Source organism: Rana temporaria, chromosome 2 (assembly GCF_905171775.1).
Source record: "Rana temporaria chromosome 2, aRanTem1.1, whole genome shotgun sequence".
Lineage (NCBI taxonomy): Eukaryota > Metazoa > Chordata > Amphibia > Anura > Ranidae > Rana > Rana temporaria.
Genome location: NC_053490.1, coordinates 165,945,804 through 165,961,358, shown reverse-complemented (window position 1 = coordinate 165,961,358; position 15,555 = coordinate 165,945,804).

The window sequence follows — 15,555 nt, the reverse complement described above, 5'->3', positions numbered from 1 at the left end:
TAACAGACAACCAATACTGTAACAGAGATCGCAACCCGGTTGGCAAACCCTATATATTTTGCCCGGTCAGGCTTCTTCAGGGGTGGTTGAGATCAGGGTTTTGATTCTGATGATGACATACAGAGAAATAGAAGTTTACAAACATTCAGAAAAATATTAAACATACATAAATAATAAAGTCGCTCTGCCAGTGTATATCACATAATGCCCACCTGCTGGTCCGTAGTGGGAGTAAAAAGACAACAGGGTGCATGTATGCCCTGGTTCCATCACATGCCTGAAGAATCAGGCCGGATGAGCACAAGTTGACAGCCACAAGGATATCTTTAGGCAGGGAAAAATGGGGAGCTGCTGCAGATGGAGGTCACACATTCCCCAACCATCGGAGAGGCAAGGGGCGGCACCTAAGGACAGAGTGACCAGCTGTGAAAAAGAATAGTGATATCAATATCTATTAAAGAAGTACTTAACAAAGAATAAATGTACAAAGTAATAGATGGAATGTACACTCACAGTGCTTAAATAAGCGGATATAGCATCTGTGGAGGGGTCCACCTACACTTGAAGCAAGTGGCTTATCAGATCTATGAAAAGCTGATCCAAAAAAAATATAATGTCAAAAAACTTGAAAAAAAGAACTTGGAAAGAAGAGAGATAAGCCAGGGAAAAGAAATAAAGCAGACAGTTTTCTTATATATATAAATTTAAATGTAGCAATCCTGGGGACCTTCAGCATACAGCTGGTCCATATTAGGATAGAACAAGTCCACTCATAAAGAGAGAATTTGCCAAAAGATAGCAGCAAGCCAGAAGATAGTATATAATATACTTTTGAACAGGGGAAAAAACATTTAGTGAAGGGCAGGAAAATTACTATTAAATATCAGAAGGACACACTAAGAATGTATCTGAAAGACAGAGATATAGTTCAGGCATTGTGTAGTAGGCAGCTTTCATGCATGGCAAAGAAGTACCTGGTCAATCAGTGTCAGCAGCACAGGTTGGCTCCACAGGAGTGTACAGCACACTGACGCTCCACAGCAGAGCAGAGTCCTAATATACCCCTAAACCCCTCCCACACGTCCGTGCGTCAGAGGGGGCGCGGTCGGGCGTGAGCGGACACAAAGTGTCAGTGCGCAGGCGCCCGTACTGGCGCTGGACAAAAGGCCTACAATCCCCAGCAACCCCTGGGTTGGAAGGCGAGGAGGGCCGAGGAATCGGCCAATCACAGCGCGCCGGGGGAGGGACAACGCCGCAAAGCGGGGCATCCCATAGGCACAAAGGAAGGACCAATGGCCGAGGGCGGGGAGGGGCCGAGCCGCCGATGGAATGGGCAGGGAACCAGCGATCAGGGTGAAAAAGAACACTGACATACAACGGGCTCACAAAGTGAAGCCCTTGGGTGTCCGAATGGAAGGGGAAAAAAATGTGGGGGACCAAACAGCCGCAGCAGCATCACGGTGGACAGGTCCTGCAGGGTGGTATAAAGACATCCATGTGGCAAGAAAGTACACAACTTGGTATATAAGTATAGTGACCCATACATAAACAAAAGGCAGGGACACAGAAAGAACCAACAATGATAAAGGCAGGGTGGCAAAGGCACATATACAATGGCAGAGCGATTCACATCAAAGTTCTCACAAACAGGCAGTGTATACATGGTCAGAATAGTAGTCAAGGTCCGACATAATTATTATAGTATAAGGCACTTGTATAGTGAGTATTGTTTGTACAAATATATTGAATAACAAAATGCCAAAATAGCCAAAGGTGAAAAGCAGACAGAAAGAAAAAAGAGAAGGAGAGATAAGACATACAAGAGAAGGGGAAAAAAGGAAAGGGGGCACGCATGAATAGAGAAAGGAAAAAAGGGGGGGGGGAAAGAGGGGGGACAGAGGAATGAGAAGGGGGAATAAGGAAGAAAAAGGAAAAAAGAAGGAGAAAAGGGGGGAGCAAAAGGAAGAGCGAAATACCAAAAGGGAGGGGAAAGGGAGACAATACAGACAATTGATGCAGAGTGACAGGCACCATATATTTCATGCTGGGGCATCCCAGGCGGTCGTTTGGAGACAACGTGGCAAACCAATCAATGGAGCCCAGGGACGATGGAACTGGGGCACATAGAATAGATAGCCCTTATAGGAAAGATTTAAAGCTGATATATTCGTTCAGCCCTGGATATTGGGTGGCATTCAGAGTTTGTATCCATTTGGTTTCAAGTTGCAGAAGACTGCGATCAATGCCCCCACCCCTGACATGTGTGGGCACATGTTCCAGGGCAGTGAATTTGACCATAGTGGGCTCAAAATTGTGCTCATGTCCCACATGCCGGCTAATGACAGTGGTAGACAGTTTTTTTCGTATAGGTCCTATATGGTCCGATATACGCTTATGGAATGGTCTTTTCGTCTTGCCCACGTAGAAGCACCCACACATACATTTGGCCAGATATACCACGCCGACAGTTTGGCATGTGACCCGATGCCGAATGGTGTGGGTGTGTCCACCAGGCAAAACGACTATAGATCCACTCAAGATAAAGGGGCACATGTGGCATCCCTTGCATGAAAAAGTGCCATTGATCGTGTATGCTGAATTTTCTAAGGGATTATGATGACTCTGGACAAGTTTGTCCCGTAAAGATGGTGCTCTGCGGTAAGTGACTTCCGGTTGATCCTTAATGAATTTGCTTACGGTATTGTCAGCCAATAGCAACGGCCAATACCTATCCAAAATTTCCTTAAACTGTACATGGCAAGTAGAGTATTGAGTAAGCAGGCGTATTGGTTGCAGGGAGTTGACTCTTCTGGGGGGAAAAATCAGATCCCTGCGGTCAATACTAGCGGCTCGATTATAGGCCTTCTTCAGGGTATTGTGACTGTAACCTCTATCCTTCAGACGAGAGTATAGGTTTCTTGCAGCTATCTCATAATCTTTATTAAGGACACAATTCCTTTTTAATCTAATGTACTGGCTGTAAGGTATACTTTTTACAAGCGACTGAGGATGGCCACTGGAGGCATGCAGAATAGTATTGCCTGCAGATGGCTTACGGTAAAGAGAGGAGTAGACAACTCCATCAGAGCCAATGAAGATGGTGAGGTCGAGGAAATTAATGGATTTTAGACTGCACTCCATGGTAAACTTTAGATTAAAGGTATTTTTGGCCAGTGTATTCATGAACAACTCTAGTTCCGTTCTGCTACCAGACCATAATAGCAGAACGTCATCGATGTATCTGTACCACGCAATTACGTGGCACAGATACATCGAGGATTCGTCATCAGAAAAAAGTTCCTTCTCCCACCCCCCCAGGTACAGGTTGGCATACGATGGGGCACATTTAGTCCCCATCGCAACCCCCTGCACCTGGAGGAAGTGGGAGAGTCCGAACATAAACACATTTCTGGTGAGAATGAACTTTAATAAATCCAGAACAAATCAATTATAAGGTTCTGCCTGATCGCCTCTGTCCTTAAGAATTTTACCCACAACTTCAATGCCCCTATCATGGGGGATTGCGTTGTAAAGACTTTCAATATCGATTGCAACCAGCCAGGTATTGGGTGGGACTGATATGCCATCGATAGTTTGTAAAAGATCAATCGTGTCCTTGATGTACGAGGACAAGGCGGTAACATGCGGGCGAAGGTAATTGTCAACCAAGGAACTGGCATTCTCTGTTAGACCCGCACATCCTGATACTATCGGTCTGCCGGGTGGACACTTTAGAGATTTATGAATCTTCGGTAGGGCGTACATTGTGGGAACCCTAGGTTCCTGAGTATTAAGAAAGTTCCACGTATCCTTGTCAATCAAACCCTGATGGTAGGCCCGAGTAATAAGGGAGTAATATTCATTGTTAAAGCTTAGAATTACTGACTGAGATATCGGACGGTACCAGTCCTTGTTCTCAAGGATCTTATAACACATACGTTCGTAGTCCTGTATATTCATGACTACTACGTTACCCCCTTTGTCTGAGGGTTTAATTATTATAGAGCGATTGTCCTGAAGACTTCTGAGAGCTTGTCGTTGGTTGAAAGTGAGATTTGGGGTGTTGTTGGAGAGGTCAATTTTTTCCACTTCTTTCGTGGTCTGCTGGACAAATGACCATATACTGGCATTTTTGTTCAGGAGTGGAAAGTTTAGCGATTTAGGTTTAAAGGACATAGGTGGAGGAAAGGTGACCTCTGGGGCACACATTCCCAGAATGGGTGGTACCAGGGGGTCATCGTCATCCACATGACCTTCCTCCCACAGTTCCATCAAAGTCTCGATAGCCTGTATCTCATCGGCATCATTTTTAAGTTGTTCAAAATTGCTAGTGTCTGACTCTATAGATGGTTTGTTATAGATGACCTTGAACATTAATTTCCGGGCAAAGAGATGAATGTCTTTAATCATTTGAAACCTATCACCCCCTATAGATGGACAGAAGGTGAGTCCAAGCTTGAGGACATCAATCTCATGTCCACTCAGCAAAGTGGATGATAGATTGATGACCTCAAGATCCAACAAGGGCGTATTTACTTCGTCGAAGGTATCGGGGTGGATGATAGATCCATCTGTTTGCCTAAAAAAATTGGTGCAATTTTGGGATCGATACTTGCCGAACTTTGGGGAAAGAGTGAAGATACATGTGAAGATACATTAGGTTCGCTTACCCGTCTCGTCGGAGTGGTATTGGGTGTCATTAGCAGAGGCGACGAAAGTGCCGGAACTCGCGGAGGGTGCGCTGATATAAGATTCGTCACCTGTGGGGTATCAGGATGCACGATTCGTGATAGAGAGGACGGACGAAAGTTGTCTAAAATGGAAGAATTAGTAGGTAAACGCTTGGTAGTGTTAAGACCGGTTTGTGATAGAGATTCTGATGACGTAGATTTACGGTCATTTTTGCGTTTCCTTGGGAAACGATCATGAGACATCTCCCGGTATACAGTTGACTGGCTTGATGCTGTGGAGGAGACAGAGGTAACATTAGGTATATTAGTCAAGTTGACTGGCATGTTACGTGTAGGCTGATGAGCCGTAGGTTTGTTAAAAGTTGGTTGGTTCCACTTATAGGCATACTTATTGTCATATGCAGCTTTATCCCTAAGGTATTTGCCCTCCTTAAAATTGATTAAGTCAGTAGTATACTCTTCCAGGTGTTCTTTTAAGGATTTCTCCCTCTCGATAAACAGCGGATTGGATGTGGACAATACGAGTTCAATATACCAGGCATTGACCTGGACATCAAGATCTTCAATTTCAGCTTCATATTGGTTACATAAGATGTTCATCATTTCGAATGAGCATGTCTGTAAGTTCTGTTCCCATCTAAGTTTCAGCGCGTCATCTACCTTTTTAAGATTAGGGAATATTTGTATCCTCAGGCCCCATGGGGTGATCTGATTCTCAACATACTTGATAAAATATTGTTTATGCCAAAATATTCTGACCTTCTTCTCCAGAAGTCGTTGCAGTCTCGAAAATGCTCGATCGAGCTCGGGAATGGTTATGTCGGCATTATTTGTGCTGGATTGAATTTTGAACATAAAGCCCTCCCATGCAGCACCACGAAAGTCTGCCATACTGAAAGCAAAAGATAACCTGAGCAGGAGAACCAGCAAAGAAATTAATACAGATAGTACAAACAAGAATACACAACGGGTGCCCTGTAACAAGTGAGGTGGGGACTCAACACCGCACAGGGCAACCGAGTGGGGGTGACAATGATGCAATCACAGGAATGCTAGAGACACTGTCAGTGGGGAGGGACTGAGAAAGAGGACAGGGAAGGGATCCGGAGAGAGGATCATAAAGTGAAGGGACTAAATGGCAAAATAATGGAGACTAAGTCCTAGACAAATATTAACGTTTTAAACAATATATACAGTAATAGCAGTATCATATATCCAAAAGTGGAACCGGAAAGACATAATATTCAATCATAAGTCGCTAGGCTGATCAGATCCAAATATGATGTATTGAAACATCCAAGAGAGTATTTGGAAAAGGAGATAGGATCTGGCTGGTCTAGACTAGGAAAAAAAATTTTGTATTAACAAAAGCACCTCATCCCAAATTTATATATGGGAAAGTCGAGCAATGGCGGGACTATGGCGGTGCATACAAAAAATAAAGCAAAATAGAGCAGTAATATAAATTTTAATAATTTATTAAAAAAGAACAGAGTAGCATCAGGCTATATAGCACACTATAGACCCAACAGGGGCCCACTAGGCAACTCAATAACCTGATCGAAAATACAATGTTAATTTAAAAATTCCCATAACAGACAACCAATACTGTAACAGAGATCGCAACCCGGTTGGCAAACCCTATATATTTCGCCCGGTCAGGCTTCTTCAGGGGTGGTTGAGATCAGGGTTTCGATTCTGATGATGACATACAGAGAAATAGAAGTTTACAAACATTCAGAAAAATATTAAACATACATAAATAATAAAGTCGCTCTGCCAGTGTATATCACATAATGCCCACCTGCTGGTCCGTAGTGGGAGTAAAAAGACAACAGGGTGCATGTACGCCCTGGTTCCATCACATGCCTGAAGAATCAGGCCGGATGAGCACAAGTTGACAGCCACAAGGATATCTTTAGGCAGGGAAAAATGGGGAGCTGCTGCAGATGGAGGTCACACATTCCCCAACCATCGGAGAGGCAAGGGGCGGCACCTAAGGACAGAGTGACCAGCTGTGAAAAAGAATAGTGATATCAATATCTATTAAAGAAGTACTTAACAAAGAATAAATGTACAAAGTAATAGATGGAATGTACACTCACAGTGCTTAAATAAGCGGATATAGCATCTGTGGAGGGGTCCACCTACACTTGAAGCAAGTGGCTTATCAGATCTATGAAAAGCTGATCCAAAAAAATATAATGTCAAAAAACTTGAAAAAAAGAACTTGGAAAGAAGAGAGATAAGCCAGGGAAAAGAAATAAAGCAGACAGTTTTCTTATATATATATAAATTTAAATGTAGCAATCCTGGGGACCTTCAGCATACAGCTGGTCCATATTAGGATAGAACAAGTCCACTCATAAAGAGAGAATTTGCCAAAAGATAGCAGCAAGCCAGAAGATAGTATATAATATACTTTTGAACAGGGGAAAAAACATTTAGTGAAGGGCAGGAAAATTACTATTAAATATCAGAAGGACACACTAAGAATGTATCTGAAAGACAGAGATATAGTTCAGGCATTGTGTAGTAGGCAGCTTTCATGCATGGCAAAGAAGTACCTGGTCAATCAGTGTCAGCAGCACAGGTTGGCTCCACAGGAGTGTACAGCACACTGACGCTCCACAGCAGAGCAGAGTCCTAATATACCCCTAAACCCCTCCCACACGTCCGTGCGTCAGAGGGGGCGCGGTCGGGCGTGAGCGGACACAAAGTGTCAGTGCGCAGGCGCCCGTACTGGCGCTGGACAAAAGGCCTACAATCCCCAGCAACCCCGAGGAATCGGCCAATCACAGCGCGCCGGGGGAGGGACAACGCCGCAAAGCGGGGCATCCCATAGGCACAAAGGAAGGACCAATGGCCGAGGGCGGGGAGGGGCCGAGCCGCCGATGGAATGGGCAGGGAACCAGCGATCAGGGGGAAAAAGAACACTGACATACAACGGGCTCACAAAGTGAAGCCCTTGGGTGTCCGAATGGAAGGGGAAAAAAATGTGGGGGACCAAACAGCCGCAGCAGCATCACGGTGGACAGGTCCTGCAGGGTGGTATAAAGACATCCATGTGGCAAGAAAGTACACAACTTGGTATATAAGTATAGTGACCCATACATAAACAAAAGGCAGGGACACAGAAAGAACCAACAAGGATAAAGGCAGGGTGGCAAAGGCACATATACAATGGCAGAGCGATTCACATCAAAGTTCTCACAAACAGGCAGTGTATACATGGTCAGAATAGTAGTCAAGGTCCGACATAATTATTATAGTATAAGGCACTTGTATAGTGAGTATTGTTTGTACAAATATATTGAATAACAAAATGCCAAAATAGCCAAAGGTGAAAAGCAGACAGAAAGAAAAAAGAGAAGGAGAGATAAGACATACAAGAGAAGGGGAAAAAAGGAAAGGGGGCACGCATGAATAGAGAAAGGAAAAAAGGGGGGGGGAAGAGGGGGGACAGAGGAATGAGAAGGGGGAATAAGGAAGAAAAAGGAAAAAAGAAGGAGAAAAGGGGGGAGCAAAAGGAAGAGCGAAATACCAAAAGGGAGGGGAAAGGGAGACAATACAGACAATTGATGCAGAGTGACAGGCACCATATATTTCATGCTGGGGCATCCCAGGCGGTCGTTTGGAGACAACGTGGCAAACCAATCAATGGAGCCCAGGGACGATGGAACTGGGGCACATAGAATAGATAGCCCTTATAGGAAAGATTGAGGCTGGGTTCACACTACTACACTACTTTCATCCTACTTTGCTCTGCTACATTGGTCCTACATTTATCCTACATTGGTCCTACATCCATCCTACTTTCATGAACAGGATACTACTTTGGTCCGACTTCAATGATATTCAATGGGCCTGAAGTAGGATCAATGTAGGACCAAAAGTAGTACAGGGAGCATTTTCAAAGTCGGACCGACTTGTGTAGGACGCTACAAGACGCTCTCATAGGGAAACATTGAACACAGAGCAAAGTAGGATGAAAGTAGTGTAGTAGTGTGAACCCAGCCTGAAAGCTGATATATTCGTTCAGCCCTGGATATTGGGTGGCATTCAGAGTTTGTATCCATTTGGTTTCAAGTTGCAGAAGACTGCGATCAATGCCCCCACCCCTGACATGTGTGGGCACATGTTCCAGGGCAGTAAATTTGACCATAGTGGGCTCAAAATTGTGCTCATGTCCCACATGCCGGCTAATGGCAGTGGTAGACAGTTTTTTTCGTATAGGTCCTATATGGTCCGATATACGCTTATGGAATGGTCTTATCGTCTTGCCCACGTAGAAGCACCCACACATACATTTGGCCAGATATACCACGCCGACAGTTTGGCATGTGACCCGATGCCGAATGGTGTGGGTGCTTCCACCAGGCAAAACGACTATAGATCCACTCAAGATAAAGGGGCACATGTGGCATCCCTTGCATGAAAAAGTGCCATTGATCGTGTATGCTGAATTTTCTAAGGGATTATGATGACTCTGGACAAGTTTGTCCCGTAAAGATGGTGCTCTGCGGTAAGTGACTTCCGGTCGATCCTTAATGAATTTGCTTACGGTATTGTCAGCCAATAGCAATGGCCAATACCTATCCAAAATTTCCTTAAACTGTACATGGCAAGTAGAGTATTGAGTAAGCAGGCGTATTGGTTGCAGGGAGTTGACTCTTCTGGGGGGAAAAATCAGATCCCTGCGGTCAATACTAGCGGCTCGATTATAGGCCTTCTTCAGGGTATTGTGACTGTAACCTCTATCCTTCAGACGAGAGTATAGGTTTCTAGCAGCTATCTCATAATCTTTATTAAGGACACAATTCCTTTTTAATTCATTCCTCTGTCCCCCCTCTTTCCCCCCCCCTTTTTTCCTTTCTCTATTCATGCGTGTCCCCTTTCCTTTTTTCCCCTTCTCTTGTATGTCTTATCTCTCCTTCTCTTTTTTCTTTCTGTCTGCTTTTCACCTTTGGCTATTTTGGCATTTTGTTATTCAATATATTTGTACAAACAATACTCACTATACAAGTGCCTTATACTATAATAATTATGTCGGACCTTGACTACTATTCTGACCATGTATACACTGCCTGTTTGTGAGAACTTTGATGTGAATCGCTCTGCCATTGTATATGTGCCTTTGCCACCCTGCCTTTATCATTGTTGGTTCTTTCTGTGTCCCTGCCTTTTGTTTATGTATGGGTCACTATACTTATATACCGAGTTGTGTACTTTCTTGCCACATGGATGTCTTTATACCACCCTGCAGGACCTGTCCACCGTGATGCTGCTGCGGCTGTTTGGTCCCCCACATTTTTTTCCCCTTCCATTCGGACACCCAAGGGCTTCACTTTGTGAGCCCGTTGTATGTCAGTGTTCTTTTTCCCCCTGATCGCTGGTTCCCTGCCCATTCCATCGGCGGCTCGGCCCCTCCCCGCCCTCGGCCATTGGTCCTTCCTTTGTGCCTATGGGATGCCCCGCTTTGCGGCGTTGTCCCTCCCCCGGCGCGCTGTGATTGGCCGATTCCTCGGGGTTGCTGGGGATTGTAGGCCTTTTGTCCAGCGCCAGTACGGGCGCCTGCGCACTGACACTTTGTGTCCGCTCACGCCCGACCGCGCCCCCTCTGACGCACGGACGTGTGGGAGGGGTTTAGGGGTATATTAGGACTCTGCTCTGCTGTGGAGCGTCAGTGTGCTGTACACTCCTGTGGAGCCAACCTGTGCTGCTGACACTGATTGACCAGGTACTTCTTTGCCATGCATGAAAGCTGCCTACTACACAATGCCTGAACTATATCTCTGTCTTTCAGATACATTCTTAGTGTGTCCTTCTGATATTTAATAGTAATTTTCCTGCCCTTCACTAAATGTTTTTTCCCCTGTTCAAAAGTATATTATATACTATCTTCTGGCTTGCTGCTATCTTTTGGCAAATTCTCTCTTTATGAGTGGACTTGTTCTATCCTAATATGGACCAGCTGTATGCTGAAGGTCCCCAGGATTGCTACATTTAAATTTATATATATATAAGAAAACTGTCTGCTTTATTTCTTTTCCCTGGCTTATCTCTCTTCTTTCCAAGTTCTTTTTTTCAAGTTTTTTGACATTATATTTTTTTGGATCAGCTTTTCATAGATCTGATAAGCCACTTGCTTCAAGTGTAGGTGGACCCCTCCACAGATGCTATATCCGCTTATTTAAGCACTGTGAGTGTACATTCCATCTATTACTTTGTACATGTATTCTTTGTTAAGTACTTCTTTAATAGATATTGATATCACTATTCTTTTTCACAGCTGGTCACTCTGTCCTTAGGTGCCGCCCCTTGCCTCTCCGATGGTTGGGGAATGTGTGACCTCCATCTGCAGCAGCTCCCCATTTTTCCCTGCCTAAAGATATCCTTGTGGCTGTCAACTTGTGCTCATCCGGCCTGATTCTTCAGGCATGTGATGGAACCAGGGCGTACATGCACCCTGTTGTCTTTTTACTCCCACTACGGACCAGCAGGTGGGCATTATGTGATATACACTGGCAGAGCGACTTTATTATTTATGTATGTTTAATATTTTTCTGAATGTTTGTAAACTTCTATTTCTCTGTATGTCATCATCAGAATCGAAACCCTGATCTCAACCACCCCTGAAGAAGCCTGACCGGGCGAAATATATAGGGTTTGCCAACCGGGTTGCGATCTCTGTTACAGTATTGGTTGTCTGTTACGGGAATTTTTAAATTAACATTGTATTTTCGATCAGGTTATTGAGTTGCCTAGTGGGCCCCTGTTGGGTCTATAGTGTGCTATATAGCCTGATGCTACTCTGTTCTTTTTTAATAAATTATTAAAATTTATATTACTGCTCTATTTTGCTTTATTTTTTGTATGCACCGCCATAGTCCCGCCATTGCTCTACTTTCCCATATATAAATTTGGGATGAGGTGCTTTTGTTAATACAAAAATGTTTTTCCTAGTCTAGACCAGCCAGATCCTATCTCCTTTTCCAAATGCCATAGTGTTTAATTTCATTTAAATGTTGACGGATAGTTCGCACTGAAACTGATGTTCCCTGAGCCTGCAGGACAGCTTGAATTTCTTTGGAACTTGTTTGGGGCTGCTTATGCACCATCCGGACTATCCTGCGTTGTAACCTTTCATCAACTTTTCTCTTCCATCCATGCTCAGAGAGATTATCTACAGTGCCATGGGTTGCAAACGTCTTGATAATGTTGCGCACTGTGGACAAAGGCAAATCTAGATCTCTGGAGATGGACTTGTAACCTTGAGATTGTTGATATGTTTCTACAATTTTGGTTCTCAAGTCCTCAGACAGTTCTCTTCTCATCTTTGTCCATGCTTAGTGGGGCACACACAGAACACAATGCAAAGACTAAGTGAACTTCTCTCCTTTTTATCTGCTTTCAGTTGTGATTTGTATATTGCCCACACCTGTTACTTGCCCCAGGTGAGTTTAAAGGAGCATCACATGCTTGAAACAATTTTATTTATCCACAATTTTGAAATGGTGCCAAGAATTTTAACCAGCCCATTTTTGGAGTTTTGTGTGACATTATGTCCAATTTGCTTTTTTTCCTCCTTTTTTTGTTTTGTTCCAATACACACAACAGGAATAAACATGTGTATAGCAAAACATGTGTTACTGCAATACTTTTCTGTGAGAAATACTTGATTTTCTGGAAAGAATTTCTGGGGTGCCAACAATTTAGGCCATGACTGTGTATATACAGCGCCGCTGAAAACTGGGGCCGAGCCCGCTGAGAACTGGATGCTGATGGAGTGAAAGTGTCATCTATCTCAGCTCTCCTGCCAAGCACGCTGAGAACCCGGGGGGGGGGGGGTTGTTTGCTGCCAAAGAAAGTGTCATCTCTCCTCTCCTCTCTCCAGCCGCGAGCTGCAAACAGAGGGGGTGTGCCTGGGTCCCTGGGGACATTAGGGCTCCTTACAGGTGTAATGCCTGTACCCCCCTGATGGTGGCCCTGTGTGTATATATATATATATATATATATATATATATATATATATATATACACACATACACACACTACGCAAAAGTTTTAGGCAGGTGTGGAAAAAATGCTATAAATTAAGAATATACTTAAACTTAAAAAAATGTCCCTATAAATAAACACACAAAACTGTGATCCAAGAGACATATAAATCCACCAACGTAACTGATACGCAAAAATTCTAAATACCAAACCAATCGCTGTGTAAAATACATGATAAATATACCATGTGACCTTTAAACATATTAATTAAATAAATAATAAGTAGCACAAGTGAAACAAAAAGTCCTTAACAGCAGTCCTTAAAACTCAAAGTGAATGTCCATACAAATCAAGTATTTTAATTCTGTGACACAAATTATTTTTAAAAAGCGACTTCAATAAAGTTCTTCAGTGCCCATGTGCAATGCTCACTCATCTTAAAGTGGAGGTTCCATCAAAAAAACAATTTTGCTTTAAACTGTAGCTTACGACTAAAAAAGAAAAAAAAAATGAATTTTTTTTTTTACTCATCTGGAAATGTGTGTCATTCCCAGGATGCAGTGCGCTGTCCAATTATCACTCCCCATCCAAGACTTCCAGGAAGTAAGTGCCTGTAGGCTTCACAATGCCCACAAGCAAAATGACAATGGTGTAGATATAGTTTTATAAACTATCTCTTTTGAATATCTATGCGGATCGGCGGCGGATTGTAAAATAGTAAGTGACCAGATTTATATTATAAAAACGCAGGATGAAAGGACATACATTTAAAAAATCCTAATTGTGGTTAGAACTCCGCTTTAATATTTGACCTAAACAAATAGGTCACTTGCTCTTTATCTGATAGTTACAGTGGCTCCACCTCCAACTGTTCGCAGCTATATCCCAGGCGGGGGTCCCTTTAGATACCAATCCTCGCTGCCTTCAGTGTAGATGTAGCTCAAAAGAAAGTAAGATATCTCATAATGAAACCCAGTTTTTGTCAGATAAAAAGGTTTTATTAATCACTAATATACACTCACAATGGATTAAACATCTAGAGCAGTATTCCCCAAACAAATATAGGGTCTCACCACACTTTTGGTTTTCGCGTCAAGAAGGAACTGCTAGGGGACAGCTGAGTATATTGCAGTTCAGTTGTGATGTTCAAATGCTGATTTTGATTGCTGAGAAAGTTAGTTTGTTGAATCAAATGTCGTCAATATTGCTTTCATTTGAGAATGTTTCCTTAAAACATCTGTTCAACAGCATCTATAGACAGTACTATGTCTATAGATATGCTCATTGCAAATATAGGAATGAGCATATCAGATAATGCTGAGTTATCAAAGTTGCAAAAGGTGGCCTTCTCTGTTGGAGGTCATCATTAAGTTTTTTATTGTGGAAGCTCTTCAATTGCAGATGGAAATTCAGCCCCCCTTTTACAGTATATACTCTGCCTGTATTGTATGTAAAAAAAACTCTATACGAGCATCCCTCCTATTAAAGAATTTTTGATCAAATAATGTTTTCTTGTTTAAAGTGTAAAGTCTATGGCCCGGATTCACAAAGCACTTACGCCGATGTATCTCGAGATACGCCGCGTAAGTATAACTATTCGCCATCGTATCTATGCGCCGTGCCCACAATCTGAGATACGTCTAAAAATAGGCTTCCTACGACCAACGTAACTTGCCTACGCCGTCGTATCGTGGGCGCATATTTACGCTGTGTGCATTTGCCGCTCCCATTGATTTTCTATGCACATATGCAAATGAGGGAGATACGCCGATTCACGAACGTACTTGCGCCCGGCGCATAATATACGCGTTTGCGTAAGTCGTACGTCCGGCGTAAAGTTATTTCCCATATAGGAGACGCAACCCATGCAAAGGTATGGACCAGGGAACACAAGCCGTCGTATCTTTTGACGTTTACATTGTACGTGAATATGACTAGGCGTAGGTTACGTTCACGTCGTAGGCAGTGATTCGACGTATCTTAGGTAGTTGTTTTGACGTAATTCTGAGCATGCGCACTGGGATGCGTCCACGGGATGGCGCATGCGCCGTACGTTATTTGTAACTTTATGACGCTCAGTCCTTCATTTACATGGGTTCACGCCTCATTAGCATGGCTCACGCCCACTTCCACTTACGCTGGCTTACGCTGAGGAAACCCAGCGTAGATTTGAGAGCGACTGGGGGCGAGTGCTTTGTGAATACTGTGCTTGCCTCTGTGCGCTGCGTCGGCGTAGCGTATATTCGATATATTTGTAACTTTATGACGCTCAGTCCTTCATTTACATGGGTTCACGCCTCATTAGCATGGCTCACGCCCACTTCCACTTACGCTGGCTTACGCTGAGGAAACCCAGCGTAGATTTGAGAGCGACTGGGGGCGAGTGCTTTGTGAATACTGTGCTTGCCTCTGTGCGCTGCGTCGGCGTAGCGTATATTCGATACGCTACGCCGGCATAAATATGCGCCAATGTATGTGAATCCGTCCCTATGTATATTTCACAGAGTTCTGGTTGCAAATGGCCCAGACAAGTCTTGCTGTTTCTTTTTCTCTGTACAAAGTGTGTTACCTGTAGACTTCAAAAACTTTACAAGACATCCAAGATGTGCTTAGCAAGTAACTTAATGAAGCACACTCCTTCTGTTGCAAGGATGCTGCTTCACTGCATCAAATGGGCATAGTTTAATACTACAATAAATGTTAAATATTTCACTTTCAATGCAGGGAATACAGTTTTCAAATGAAAATACAAAGTTTATAAGTACTTTAAACAAAGAGCATTAAGGTTTAAAATGTTACAATTTAAGATAAAAACAAGAATTAATGTTTGAAATTAGAGGAGCACAATTAAACTGATAGGGGT